This window comes from Alosa alosa, chromosome 17 (genome assembly GCF_017589495.1).
Source record: "Alosa alosa isolate M-15738 ecotype Scorff River chromosome 17, AALO_Geno_1.1, whole genome shotgun sequence".
NCBI lineage: Eukaryota > Metazoa > Chordata > Actinopteri > Clupeiformes > Clupeidae > Alosa > Alosa alosa.
In genome coordinates, this window is record NC_063205.1 from 16,343,529 (window position 1) to 16,355,801 (window position 12,273).

Genomic DNA, 12,273 nt, shown 5'->3' on the forward strand with positions numbered 1-12,273 from the left:
GGTGAGGACAGAAGAGGGGCCTGTCTTAGTAGTCTATTCCTGAATCATGTCCCTTTCAATATGCTAAAATTGTGTGATTAGCCGCCAGCATAATAAAATCTAAATTAAAAGACAAAATCTTATTAGGCTATAGGTTCAAACCTATGAGTCTAAGCCTTAGTTAAAAAAAATCTTCAGGTGTAAGTAATAAGTCAAAGAACCACATTATGTGTAATATAGAGGTTAACAAAGATACTCTAGTTTGTAGTTTCTTTTAAAGTATACATTTTGAAGACAAATGGAGTCAAACCACAGGTCCAGGGATGGATTACTGAATGGGCTTACTGGGCCCAAGAGCTCAGGGGTCCCTGAAGCCCAAGCCTCTGTGTGAAGTTGCTTCGTCTCCACCCTTCTCTTTTCACAAAACTCAGCAGAAGTCATCATTTAAACGGTCATTTTTTAAAAAATAAAAAATATTTCGTGGGAGAATGCCTCAGGACCAGTGGCGATTGCTGCTCTTTGGAACAGGGGAAGCTCTGATAAAAATGGTCAATTATTCAATTAATATTATTAAGGTGCTATATTGTTTTTTGAGGGCAACAATTATCCCAAAACCCAGAATAGGTCAAACAGTAGGCTATAGAGTTGACATGGCATAATACAAGGATACAAGGATACAAGGAAGTTTATTGTCACATGCATATAGTTACTGGAAGTAAGAAATGCAGTGAAATTATGTCTGGTGTCAGCCTATTTGTGCATTAATGGGGTAAAAGTGCAGTAGAAGAGGGTTTAGTAGATTAAGTGGCAAGGGCTGCATAAAAAAGGTGGGGGAGGATTGGGATTGGGTGGGGGGCACCAACAAGGAGCATAATAGTCCAGTGGACTGAAAGGTGAACCCGGAAATGTTGAGTACACCAAAGTTTTATGATGGAAATATATAGTATGGGTTCCCAGCATGCAGAAACTGCCGGATGCTAATTTGCATATGTTGGCCAATTTGTGTAATTGAGCTAATTAGCATAAATTAGCATAATCACCTATATTGATCATATTATAAGAGCTGCTTGGCCAAAATGGACCATGTTAGTATGTTTTTTGGGGTTACTGGAGATGCTGAGTCCATATCTGACATTTTCAAGATTCCAAATCACTACTTAAACTTGGTTTGGTCACGTTTTTACTCTCATTAAGCTGATTTTGCTGAGTTTTTGGGGGCGATTTAGACAGATTTTTGGAGGATAAAAATGTTCAGTGTTTAGGAATAATTTGGATCCTCAAGTTATTTCTGAATTCCACAATCATTTTGGAAATAGCTATTCACTGGCTCTCTGCTGTGACTCACAATTGAGTAACAAAGGGAAGAACTAGCCTCTACTACTCCTCACTGTCCTCATCCGTTGTCCTGTCGCCATCTTCTCCAGACTCTTCATCCCTGTCCTTCTGCTGTTTTTGCTGTGTAAATATATTGCCACATGTAACATCACTGCCTTTGCAGAAACAATAATTAGTACAGGCCAGGCCTGCAGCTGTACAACTGCACTTTTCAGATACATGTATACACAGTTTTAACCCAGCTTTGCAGTTACAGCTGATAACATCTAACAAATCAGAAGGAGCAACAGGACTTGAATCGAGGGTGGGCAAGTTCCTCTCCTTTCTTCATACCTGTCTTCTAACTTCCTCCAAACGCGGTTATATCCACAGCCGGTGGATCAGGACGGTCTGCTGCTTTCCAAAGCAGCACTTGTAGATGGGCACGTTTTCCATGGAGGAGCAAATTGCGTTCTGTAGGAGACAGTGTCTTCAGTGCTGGAGCCGGGAGTGGGAGACCTCACCGCCAGGGATGAATTACTGCACGGGCCTACCGGGCCCGGCCCAGGGGGCCCTGAAGCCCAAGCCTTTGCCTGAAATCATTGCCTCAATATCAACACATCAGGATGTAGGCTATGAATCTGATTGAATTTAGTATTGGCCATCCCCAAAATGCACCAGAATACAGGAAATCACATCAAACAAATTAAAACATTTCTGAGGAAGGACCACATACGCAACAATTAATGGGGGGCCCTTAATACATCTTAATACAACCCAAAAGTTCATAATCCGTCCATGCTCACTGCTAGGTGGAGGCCCAAGCAAAAGGATCCGAAGAGAACCCTTGTAAGGGGTACTAAAAAGCTTACAGAGGCCTTCAGTAGAGGCTCTTTAGAAAAATAAGGGGGAAAAAAGTTTGTTGTGTGAAATCCGATGGGACGAGCCAGAGAGAAGGTCTAGGCCTTGGCGCGATCGTGGCGGTGTGGAGTGGCCGGAACAGCGGAGGACAGCTCTGCGACAAGGCAGCAGAGGAGGGACGCCAGCGTCGGTAGCTGTAGCTGTGTGCAGCGTGGTCCGGCTGCGATGGAACTGGAGTCTGCTGCCCCGACTGGCGAGACGACGGAGTGGAGCATCGGAGGTGCAGTGCCAGTTACGGTGCTCAGCGCTGGGGAGTATGTGGCAGTGGAGGCTAGGCACCGCCAGGTGTTGGAGGAATGTTGCAGTGGTGCACACTGCGAAAGTGCGACCTGAGGGCGTTCTCTGAAGGGAGCTGGGGACGAGAGGCGACAGACCAGGTGACTGCTAGCACGCCCGCATTGGGCCACTGGTGGTTGTGGTTCCCCAGGGTGAGTAGGGCTCTTGCGGTGTGTGCACCCCACCTGCTGTGTGGCAGTGCCAGAGACTAATTGCTGGACTGAATGTGGGAACGCCCGCGCCGAGGATGGCAATGGCTTGTTGGGGGAGCTGTGTAACGTTGGCGTGCTGGACTGTGCTTGAGATTCCCACGATGTTTCGCGCTTGGGATTATGAGAGAACTGAATGACCATCTCAATACCAATGTTTCCCAAAAGGCTTGTCCCAAGGAGAACAGTATTACCTTAAACACACATGAGGAAACTGAACAGTCCAATCAGTAGACTAGGATAAGCTAGCCAACTATGCTACTTTGTTTACAATATTTCCAGGCTTTAACCAGACAGCTGAATGTGGTAGAGTTGTAATAGAAATAGTAGGCCTAAGCTATAGGCTAATCTGCAGTGTGCTGTCATAAATATCAGACATTCAGTATTCTCTCTTTTTATATCAAGATATAAAATAATACAGATATATTACATTGTAATCCTCTGGTATTCTAAGGTAGGCTATTGAAATGTCTAGCCCCCCCCATCCAAAAAAAGAAAAATCGAGGTTCGTATCAAAAATCGTGATACGAATCGAATTGTAAGGTTGTTGTATCGTTACAGCCCTACTGTATATCGCTACAGCCCTATCCTCCAAAAATCTATCTAAAAACTCAGCAAAATCAGCTTAATGATAGTAAAATGTGACCAAACCAAGTTTAAATAGTGATTTTGAATCTTGAAAATGTCAGATATGGACTCAGCATCTCCAGTAACCCCAAAAAACATATTAACATTGTCCATTTTGGCCAAGCAGCTCTTATAATATGATCAATAAAGGATATTATGCTAATTTATGCTAATTAGCTCAATTACACAAATTGCCCAATATGCAAATTAGCATCCGGCAGTTTCTGCATGCTGGGAACCCATTCTATATATTTCCATCATAAAGCTTTGGTGTACTCAACATTTCCGGGTCCACAATGGGGCTCTATGGGCTGTCCACCGGACTATAATGTAGCCTACACCCAGAGAATGTCTACACCGTTATATAGCGCGCTACCTAACTTAGCCTAAATACACAACTGAAACAAAAGCAAGTCACACACGCTGTAACTCCACATTACGGTTTTATTTACAGTATGCTATTTACAAAGACAAATAGAAACCGACTGTATTGCTCCCAAATTATGAGAATTTCAGCTGCAATTTGCCTTGCCTCTCGACTTCACCTGCCAACACTAACATTAACGCATCCCTTGAACTTGAACCACTTCCTGTCAGATCGCGACATATGCTGTCAGTCAAAAAGAGTCCAGCCTCTATGACGGTTCCTCTAATCATCATACAGAAGCTCGGCGTCCAGGCCATCCCACTGTCCCATTCACTCCCAGAGTAGGCCTGTCAAACTCGATTCCTTTTAAGGATCCGGGTTATTCTGAGTCACTCACTAAACTGATCCGGGTTGAACGAGTCACTTGAGTCACTTTTGCTAAATCGCAAAGAAATTCAGTCCTACGTTCAGTACAGTGCAGTGGGGTGCTTCATTTCGTTAAGTGCCTTCTCATGTTGTATGTGGATCCTCCATGATTTGAAACCAGGTTTTTGCAGTACTTGCATTTAGCCTTTAGAGTTTTGCTCTCCTGGTCAAAGTGCATCCACACATTGTTCATCTTTTTGGTGCTCATGTTCAGAAACTTTGATCTTATTGACAGAGAGGGTAGCGTATATTATAATAATTAATTATTTGTTGTTGTTGTGTTAACAATAGAAAAGTTTGCCTAGGTCTAATGCTACTCTGCTACAATGTTTATTACCACTACTATATACTAATAGTAGGCTACTAGGAATCTATTCTAATAAGTATTATAGGCTGCTATCACTAGGCAACTAATATTACTATTAATCATACTGTTAGGTAGCCTAATATAATATAATATAATATAATATAATATAATATAATATAATATAATATAACCTTATATAATAGCATCAAAACCTCCACCCACTCACAGGAAAGAAGTTTGAGCCAGACTGTTTATTTATTGTCTTAACCTAGCCTAAGCAATTGACTTTCAATGTAGACATAGAAACAGGAACGTAGAAATGCCCTGCAGTGAATAAATTATTATTATTGTTATTATTATTATTATTATTATTATTACTACTACTACTATACTCATTAGGCCTATTATTATTATCACCTTGACCCGAGTAGAAACTAGGCTACTGCATTTCGTCCTAGATCCTCTCATGACAATGTAGCCGGCTGATTCGACTGACTTCGCTTTACAACATAGCATAACCGGTCCGCCCGGCTGATCCAAATGACCCAGGTAGGCTAGACTACTCAAGCAACTACAGAGCTTGCAATGTTTAGGACTGTCTTAGCGACCCTAATTGCATTTTAAAGTAGGGCTATGCGTGCAGAATATATGTTATTTTAGAAGTGAAAGCATGGCTTTTGTTTTGGATTTTCTTTTAACCTTGGCGAGGTTACTTTCGCTCCTCTAAAGATCCACTCATGACAAGCGTAGCCAGCTGATTCGGCTGACTTCGCACTCATAACAACAAGCGTAACCGGCCCGCCTGGCTGATCCGACTGACCCAGGTAGGCTAGCCTACTCTCCATACAGAGCTTGCAATGTTTGGGACTGTCTTAGCGACCTAATTGCATTTTATAGTAGGCTATGCGTGCAGAACATATGTTATTTCAGAAGTGAAAGCATGGCTTTTGTTGTGGATTTGCTTTTCACCATGACGAGCAGTTACTCGCTCCTCTAAAGATCCACTCTTGACAACGTAGCCCGGCTGATTCGGCGACTCGCACTCATAACAACATAACATTAACCGGCCCGCCCGGTGATCCGACTGACTCAGGTAGGCTATAGCCTACTCAAACAACTCCATACAGAGCTTGCAATGTTCGGACTGTCTTTGCGACCTAATTGCATTTTATAGTAGGCTATCGTGCAGAACATATGTTATTTCAGAAGTGAAAGCATGGCTTTGTTGTGGATTTGTTTTCACCTTGGCGAGGATTACTGCTGCTCTAAAGATCCACTCATGACAGCGTGCCGGCTGGTTGGCTGACTTCGCCTCATAACAAGCGTAAACCGGCCCCCCAGCTGATTCGACTGACCGGGTGGGTACTCAAACAGCTCCATGGCGTGCAGTTCGACTGTCTGCGACCTAATTGCATTTTAATATGCTACATCTATACACCAAATCTAATTATGTCTAGGCTACATGCAGAACATTGAATGTTATTTCAGAAGTGAAAGAATGGCTTTTGTTGTGGAATTGCTTTTCACCTCGAGAAGGAGCTACTCGCTCTCGCAGATCCACTCACTCTCGCAGATCCACTCATGACAACGTAGCCGGCTGATTCGACTGACTCGTACTCAACGTAGCCTAACCGGCCGGCTGATCCGACCAGTGTGTGGCGCTGTTTATCGTTTTAGATTGAATTGTAGTAGGACTCAACTGATCCGAGTTAATGATACTAGAGACTCGCGACTCATGGGTTAATTTAAAGACACGGGTGAAAGATCCGAGTGAGTCACGACTCAAACACCTTTATCCCAGAGACGCCGCGCTTCCTTGGAAATGACGATTTTGTGGCGCTTGTCCAATAAAGAGCTAGCTTTTCTGCACTGAGATCAGCCCACTCTGTAGTGCCATTAAAAGTCCAGTGAAGCCGAGCGTCTATGGGTTTTTTGCATGTTTTTTTTGATGGATCGTGTCGTCACAGCAATGTATTACGGGTGCGAAATCACGATAAAAGACCGGCAAAACCTTATTGCTGAACAAACTAGCCATGAAGATGAAAATGTTTTCAGCATGTTCTAGTTGGAATAGTAGGCTAGAAGCAGAAGAATGTAGGCTAATAGTGTTATTTGATGCGATTTTCCGTGATATTTTAGAGGAGGCTGAGCTTCCCCTGTTGTATTCCCCTGTCAGAGCAATCACCTCTGCTCAGGACCCCTCTATCTGGAGGAGGAGGGGGGCATCCATCCATGCCATGCCTGTCAAAAGTTTGGAATACCCTAATTAACTGACTTAACTAACGACTTGTTTGTGATTTTTAATTATATTTTTTGCATGGTAGGAAATGTATTGAAATTCTGTTTGGGGGTCCCTCAGACCCCACCACAGATTTGGTCCCTCCCAATGTTGACATCATGACTACGGCCTTGATAAGTACCAAAATACCAATACCAAGATATCATCAAAGATCCTTGATTACTCCGCTTTAACCCTCTCTGATATCATATTCTTGATTGATTTGTGTTTTCAAGTGATCACAGTTTATAAATTAGGAATATTTCATTTACTCATTAGCATTGTGATTTCTAAGAGACTTTGGGCCCTAATTGGGAAGACTGGTAAAGTGTTATGTCAAAAGCATGGAAGACATATTACTGTCATTGTAGGGCAATGCAATTAAATATAAATATATTCAAATATATAAAATCAGCCATTATCAATATAAATAAGATTGATACATTGTCCTCCTGTCAGGTAGTCTACAGTGAACAAGTTACATTGCCAAAAACTAGTATGTCTATTCAGTAGATAAGAGGACTGTGACTGTGAGATTCTCTGTGATCTATGTTCAACATTAAAATGAAATTTGTTTTAAAAGCATCAGGTTGACTCAGCAATTAAGAACACTATTGAAGTATGAATAGGAAGGAGAATACATAATTGAAAATTGATAATTTTATTAATTAATTATATTTCAATTTGAAATATAATTAATTAATGATTTAGAATGGAACAGAGATGACGTAACACTGTACACATATATTAAAAAGGAGGACTGACATAAAACTGACAAGTATTATGTATACACATTAGATTACATTAGGTGTCTTGTCAGAATCCCATCATCTCCGACACATGACATTTCTGAAATTCACATTACGCAACACTTCAAAAACCCCTTGCTCATCTCTCTAACTGTCGCTAAGAAAGTAGTCCTCCAAAACTGGAAATCACTGGAAAAACTTAATCACAGAATATATTACAATAGAAAAACATCATGCACATAGAGAGAAGCAGAATGTCAGCCTTTGAAAACACCTGCCCCCCCCCCTTCCTTGCCCCCTCTCTGTCTTTATTTATCTGTTTGTTTGTTTGATTGATTGGTTGATTGTTTGATTAACTAGAAAATGTCATTTCGAGGAAATTACCAGTGCATGAAAATATAAACATACTGTATATTAACATAAAATGCCAAACAAACTTTTATTTGGAAACAGTTGGCAGGAGTCATAGTTGATAACAACAGTTGAAATGTTCGACAGTTGAAATGGCTGAACAATAGTTGAGTAGTTTAAATAGTTAAATTATTTAAAAGTGAATTATTGTAGTGAGGACATTTATTTTGAAACAGTTGTAGGCAGAGGAAATAGTAGTCTTAAGAGAGCCAGATTGTATGCTTAAAGCCTGAGACAGAGTATATAGTTTAAAAGTTGAATGTAGATAGTGTAATGGATGTTGATAGGCAGATTGTTTAATGGATGTTGATGGATAGTTTAATGGGTGGATGAGTGAATGGTTTGAAGAGGATGAATGGATAGAAAGTTGGATGGAATGTGCCTTATATCCTTGTAGAATGGGGAGACACAGAGAGAGTTGGCTAGTTAAGCAGAAAGCAGTTGATACAGGTGCAATCAGTTTAACTGGCCCTTTGATGGGTCCTAGTTGAGCAGCTGGAAGTTGATACAGGTGCAAATCAAGTTAATTAGTCCATTGTGATGTCATAGTGCTAATGCAAAGTCTATGGGGAAAAATAAGCTTGTTTTTTGTTAATATCTCAAAAAGTATAAAGTTTACAAAAGTGAAAAATACATTCCTCAAGTGTCCTTTTCAAGACCTATGTTACAAAGTTTGAACGAAGTTTCTACGTTAAACGGTTGAAGCTGAATTAGACGCAGAAATTTGGTGGGAAGAAGAAGAAGAAGACGACTTCGGATAACAGAACAGTGCATTTTCATGCACTGTAATTAATCAATTGATTAAACTTAATTTATTTATTTTATTTAACCTTATTTCCTCCTTTCCCCCCTACATTCACCACTCTATACATATAGACACACACTAGCAACACCCAAACATAGCATGTTACCAAAGCCCTTTCCCATAACCCGATCATGACCACTCACAGACCTTTCTACTCAATTACAAAGAACTGAGTCCTGTCCTGTCAGTTCTGTCATCGTCCTGTCCCACTGTCTGTCTGCGTGTCTGTCTGTTTGTCTGTCTATCTGTTTGTCTCTCCGTCTCACTTCTCTATCTGTTACCTTATTGGGTTTCATGTGTTTGATGTTTCACTTCACATGGTGCTATATGATTCCAGGGTCACATAAATGGTTGAGGTAGGACAAATTGTATTTGCATCTGAAAAATATACTACTCAATTAAAAATAAAGTTGTCCTCCGAAGAGGGGGGGTGGTGGTGGGCAGAATAATAAAAATAATGTTACTGTATGCAGCACTAGCTGTAGCTCTGTGGTCTGGGATGGAGCACCCTGTAAAAATATAAAATGGTTTGTATGGTTTTTGGTACTTATATCACTAGTTTTACACCAGAACTCTATTATGCTGCTTTAGCATTATTGGATAATATTACATTTTAGAAATTCATATAATGTTGTAACTTATGTTATGGATCAAAATGATTTTCCCCTTCTCTTCTTTTCATGTCCTGTATCCTTCTGACATGCTGTTTTCCTACCTCACCTCTTGACCTTTTTTACATTTTACAATCCTCTCTACCCACCATCTTCTCTCTATCCCCTCTGTCATCCTCTCCTCTCCTTCGGTGCAGATCATTTCTCTATTTGTCCATCCTCCCTCCCTCCCTTCCTTCTTCCTCCTTTTCTTGGTCTATTTACTCATTTATTGTTGCTAATAAATCATTACGAATGAGTTTGAAACCGAAAGGTGACAGATGTGAGAAGGAACCTTTCACCTTGGCAGCTTGGACCAATGATCACACAATTCTGACTGGAAACGGTTCCCCATAGGATGCTCTTGTGTTTCCTCGCGTAATGGCCCTTCCACCTCTCTCCTTGTTCTCACCTCCTCTGATTGCAGTTAGACAAATGAGACATCTTTGATGACGCCAAGCTTTGAACGATTTCCAGGGCACGAGCTAGAGGACCGAGGACAGAGGAGAGAAGCCACATGCAAATAGAGCTTGGGATGCACCCCACCTCTTCTTACTGCTGCATGACCCCTAAAGCACCCCTAATGCTCAGACACAAAATGGCCACTCTGGTCCCACAGGATGTTCTACATGTTGGCAGCACTGACTTGTGTGTGTGTGTGTGTGTGTTTTTGTGTGGGCCAGTCTAGAGCCCCTACTGCTTCACTCACCTCTTCAGCTGGTCCTGATGGTGACCAGTGTGGAGGAATCTCAACCCATTGCAGTGAGGTTCTAAATCACACATCCACACCCACACCACATTTCTTATTTTCCACCAGTATTTTCTTTGAGTTCTACAACTGTCCAATCTTAAGAGTGTCAGTGCCTCATTTACTATATATTAATGAAAATGTATAAGCCATTATGTTCATAAAACCTTATAGAAGCTCAGATGTTGATTAAGTGGGTGATTTGCAACAGGGATTGATCCTGTCTGTTGCACAGCTCTGTTTATAACACTATGTGAGTGAACAGGGACCAGAGCATGACATGCAAACCAGGGCTGTCATCTCCACCTAGGCCTCTCACAGCACAGGGTCAGCAGTCCTGCTGTGGCCTGGAGAACATTGCTCGTCATAACTCACCATGTGGGATTAATGTGGCCACAGCATAGAACAGCCAGTCAGGCCTCATTACTGAATTCTGACCCATTTCTACTAAACCCTCATTATGAGATAAGGAACAACAGAATAAATCAATGCATTGAGAGAGGAAAAGAGAAGGCATTTTTTACCACTCCTGTCTTTTTTACGACTGTTTAGGGAAATGAATCCAGCAGACAAGCAGATAGCCTAGGTTACATAAAACTCCTGGCCGACTGTCACGTATGCTTCGGTTTTTTTCATGTAGCTGTTGCAACTGTTTCCATCCACAACCCACAAACAGGAACATGTATCAACATGTTTTGTTTTCACATACATTGCCTGACAGATGTCACAAATATCATTCTCATAAAATGTTCACATGTGACTACAGTTGCATTGTCATCTCTCATCCCAGAGAGCAAAATCAGATTTGCAGATGTCGGCTCACCAGTGGCTAGCCTATTGTCATAACACAAGCTGTCTAACTGATATCTAAGGAAATATGTTATATCTGTCAACAAATGCAGATGCATCAAATCTTTCTCTAAATAACACATCCAGATCTTTTTCTAATTTTATACCAGAATTTTCTATTTTCCATTATGTTCATAAGACCTTGAAGATGTGCAAATGTGATTGGTAGCAAAATTTGATCAAGTGCACTCTGTTTATAGCACCATAGGCCTATGAGTGAACAGACCAGTGCATGACTTACTGTATGACAGTTGACTTAGTTTCCCTGCTGTGGTCTGGATAGTGTGGCCTGTCATAACTCACCATGTGGGATTGATGCCATGGCCACAGCATAAAAGAACTAGACAGGCCTCGATGAAATGCCAAGTCACTGAACCCCAACTTTGGAGATTACTAAATCCTGACCCATTTCTGCTAAACTCTCATTAGAAGAATAGAAACAAAAGAAAACACAATGAGAGAGAGAAAAAGAGTATATGTGTACTATCTAAGTTTGAACTTAAATCGGACTTGGTCTGGACTGAGATGACAGGAAGGCTATTTTAAGAGTAGAAATTAAGAAATACTTATAATATATAATATAATAATATATCTTATAAATCAGACTAATTGTCTGCTATTCTGATTTTTTTCACAAGAGAGGAAAACCCCTCAAACCACAGATGCTCTTGGAAGGGAAAATCATCATTGAAGGTGCAGTCAGCAATTGTACGCGATTTCAAGCCCATTACGATTTTTTTTTTCACATTCAACAATCCTCTTAAAATCCGCTAGCTGCCCAATCTGTAAGTACACTGTAAAAATCGTCTCTGTAGGTAGCCCAGTTTACGAAAACTGGAAACAAACAATCTGTCAATCAAATTGTCCCTCAAATAAAGATTTTCTCGGGGGATACAGAAGGGAGGGGTGAGCTACAGTACATCCTCTCTGGTGTTTCAAAGTTAGCAATGAAAGATTGATAAAAGCATATCTTAAATAGACTAACTTTGGGCCAACTTTCAAAAAATACACTCATTTGGGAAATGCAGACACACGAACAGACATTGCACAGATTACAAATTAAAGACCAAACACAAAACAACACAAAAAAGGGCCTTTGTGATTGATATTATAGTCTCTTTACAGGTTAGTTACAGTACATGACAATGGGGGAAGGAAGTGGGTTTGTACATAGTTATATTATGTGTACTTATGTATAATACTCTCAAGCTATGCAGGCGACACAAGTACAAACATATGTACAGAAGTATGAAGTAGATTATAAAGTGGCAGAGGGGAACTGAATGGATTTCAGAAAGTCAAGAACAGAATTTCACATCTTGCCAAATTCTGTAGCTGAGCCATGCAACGAAGCCAT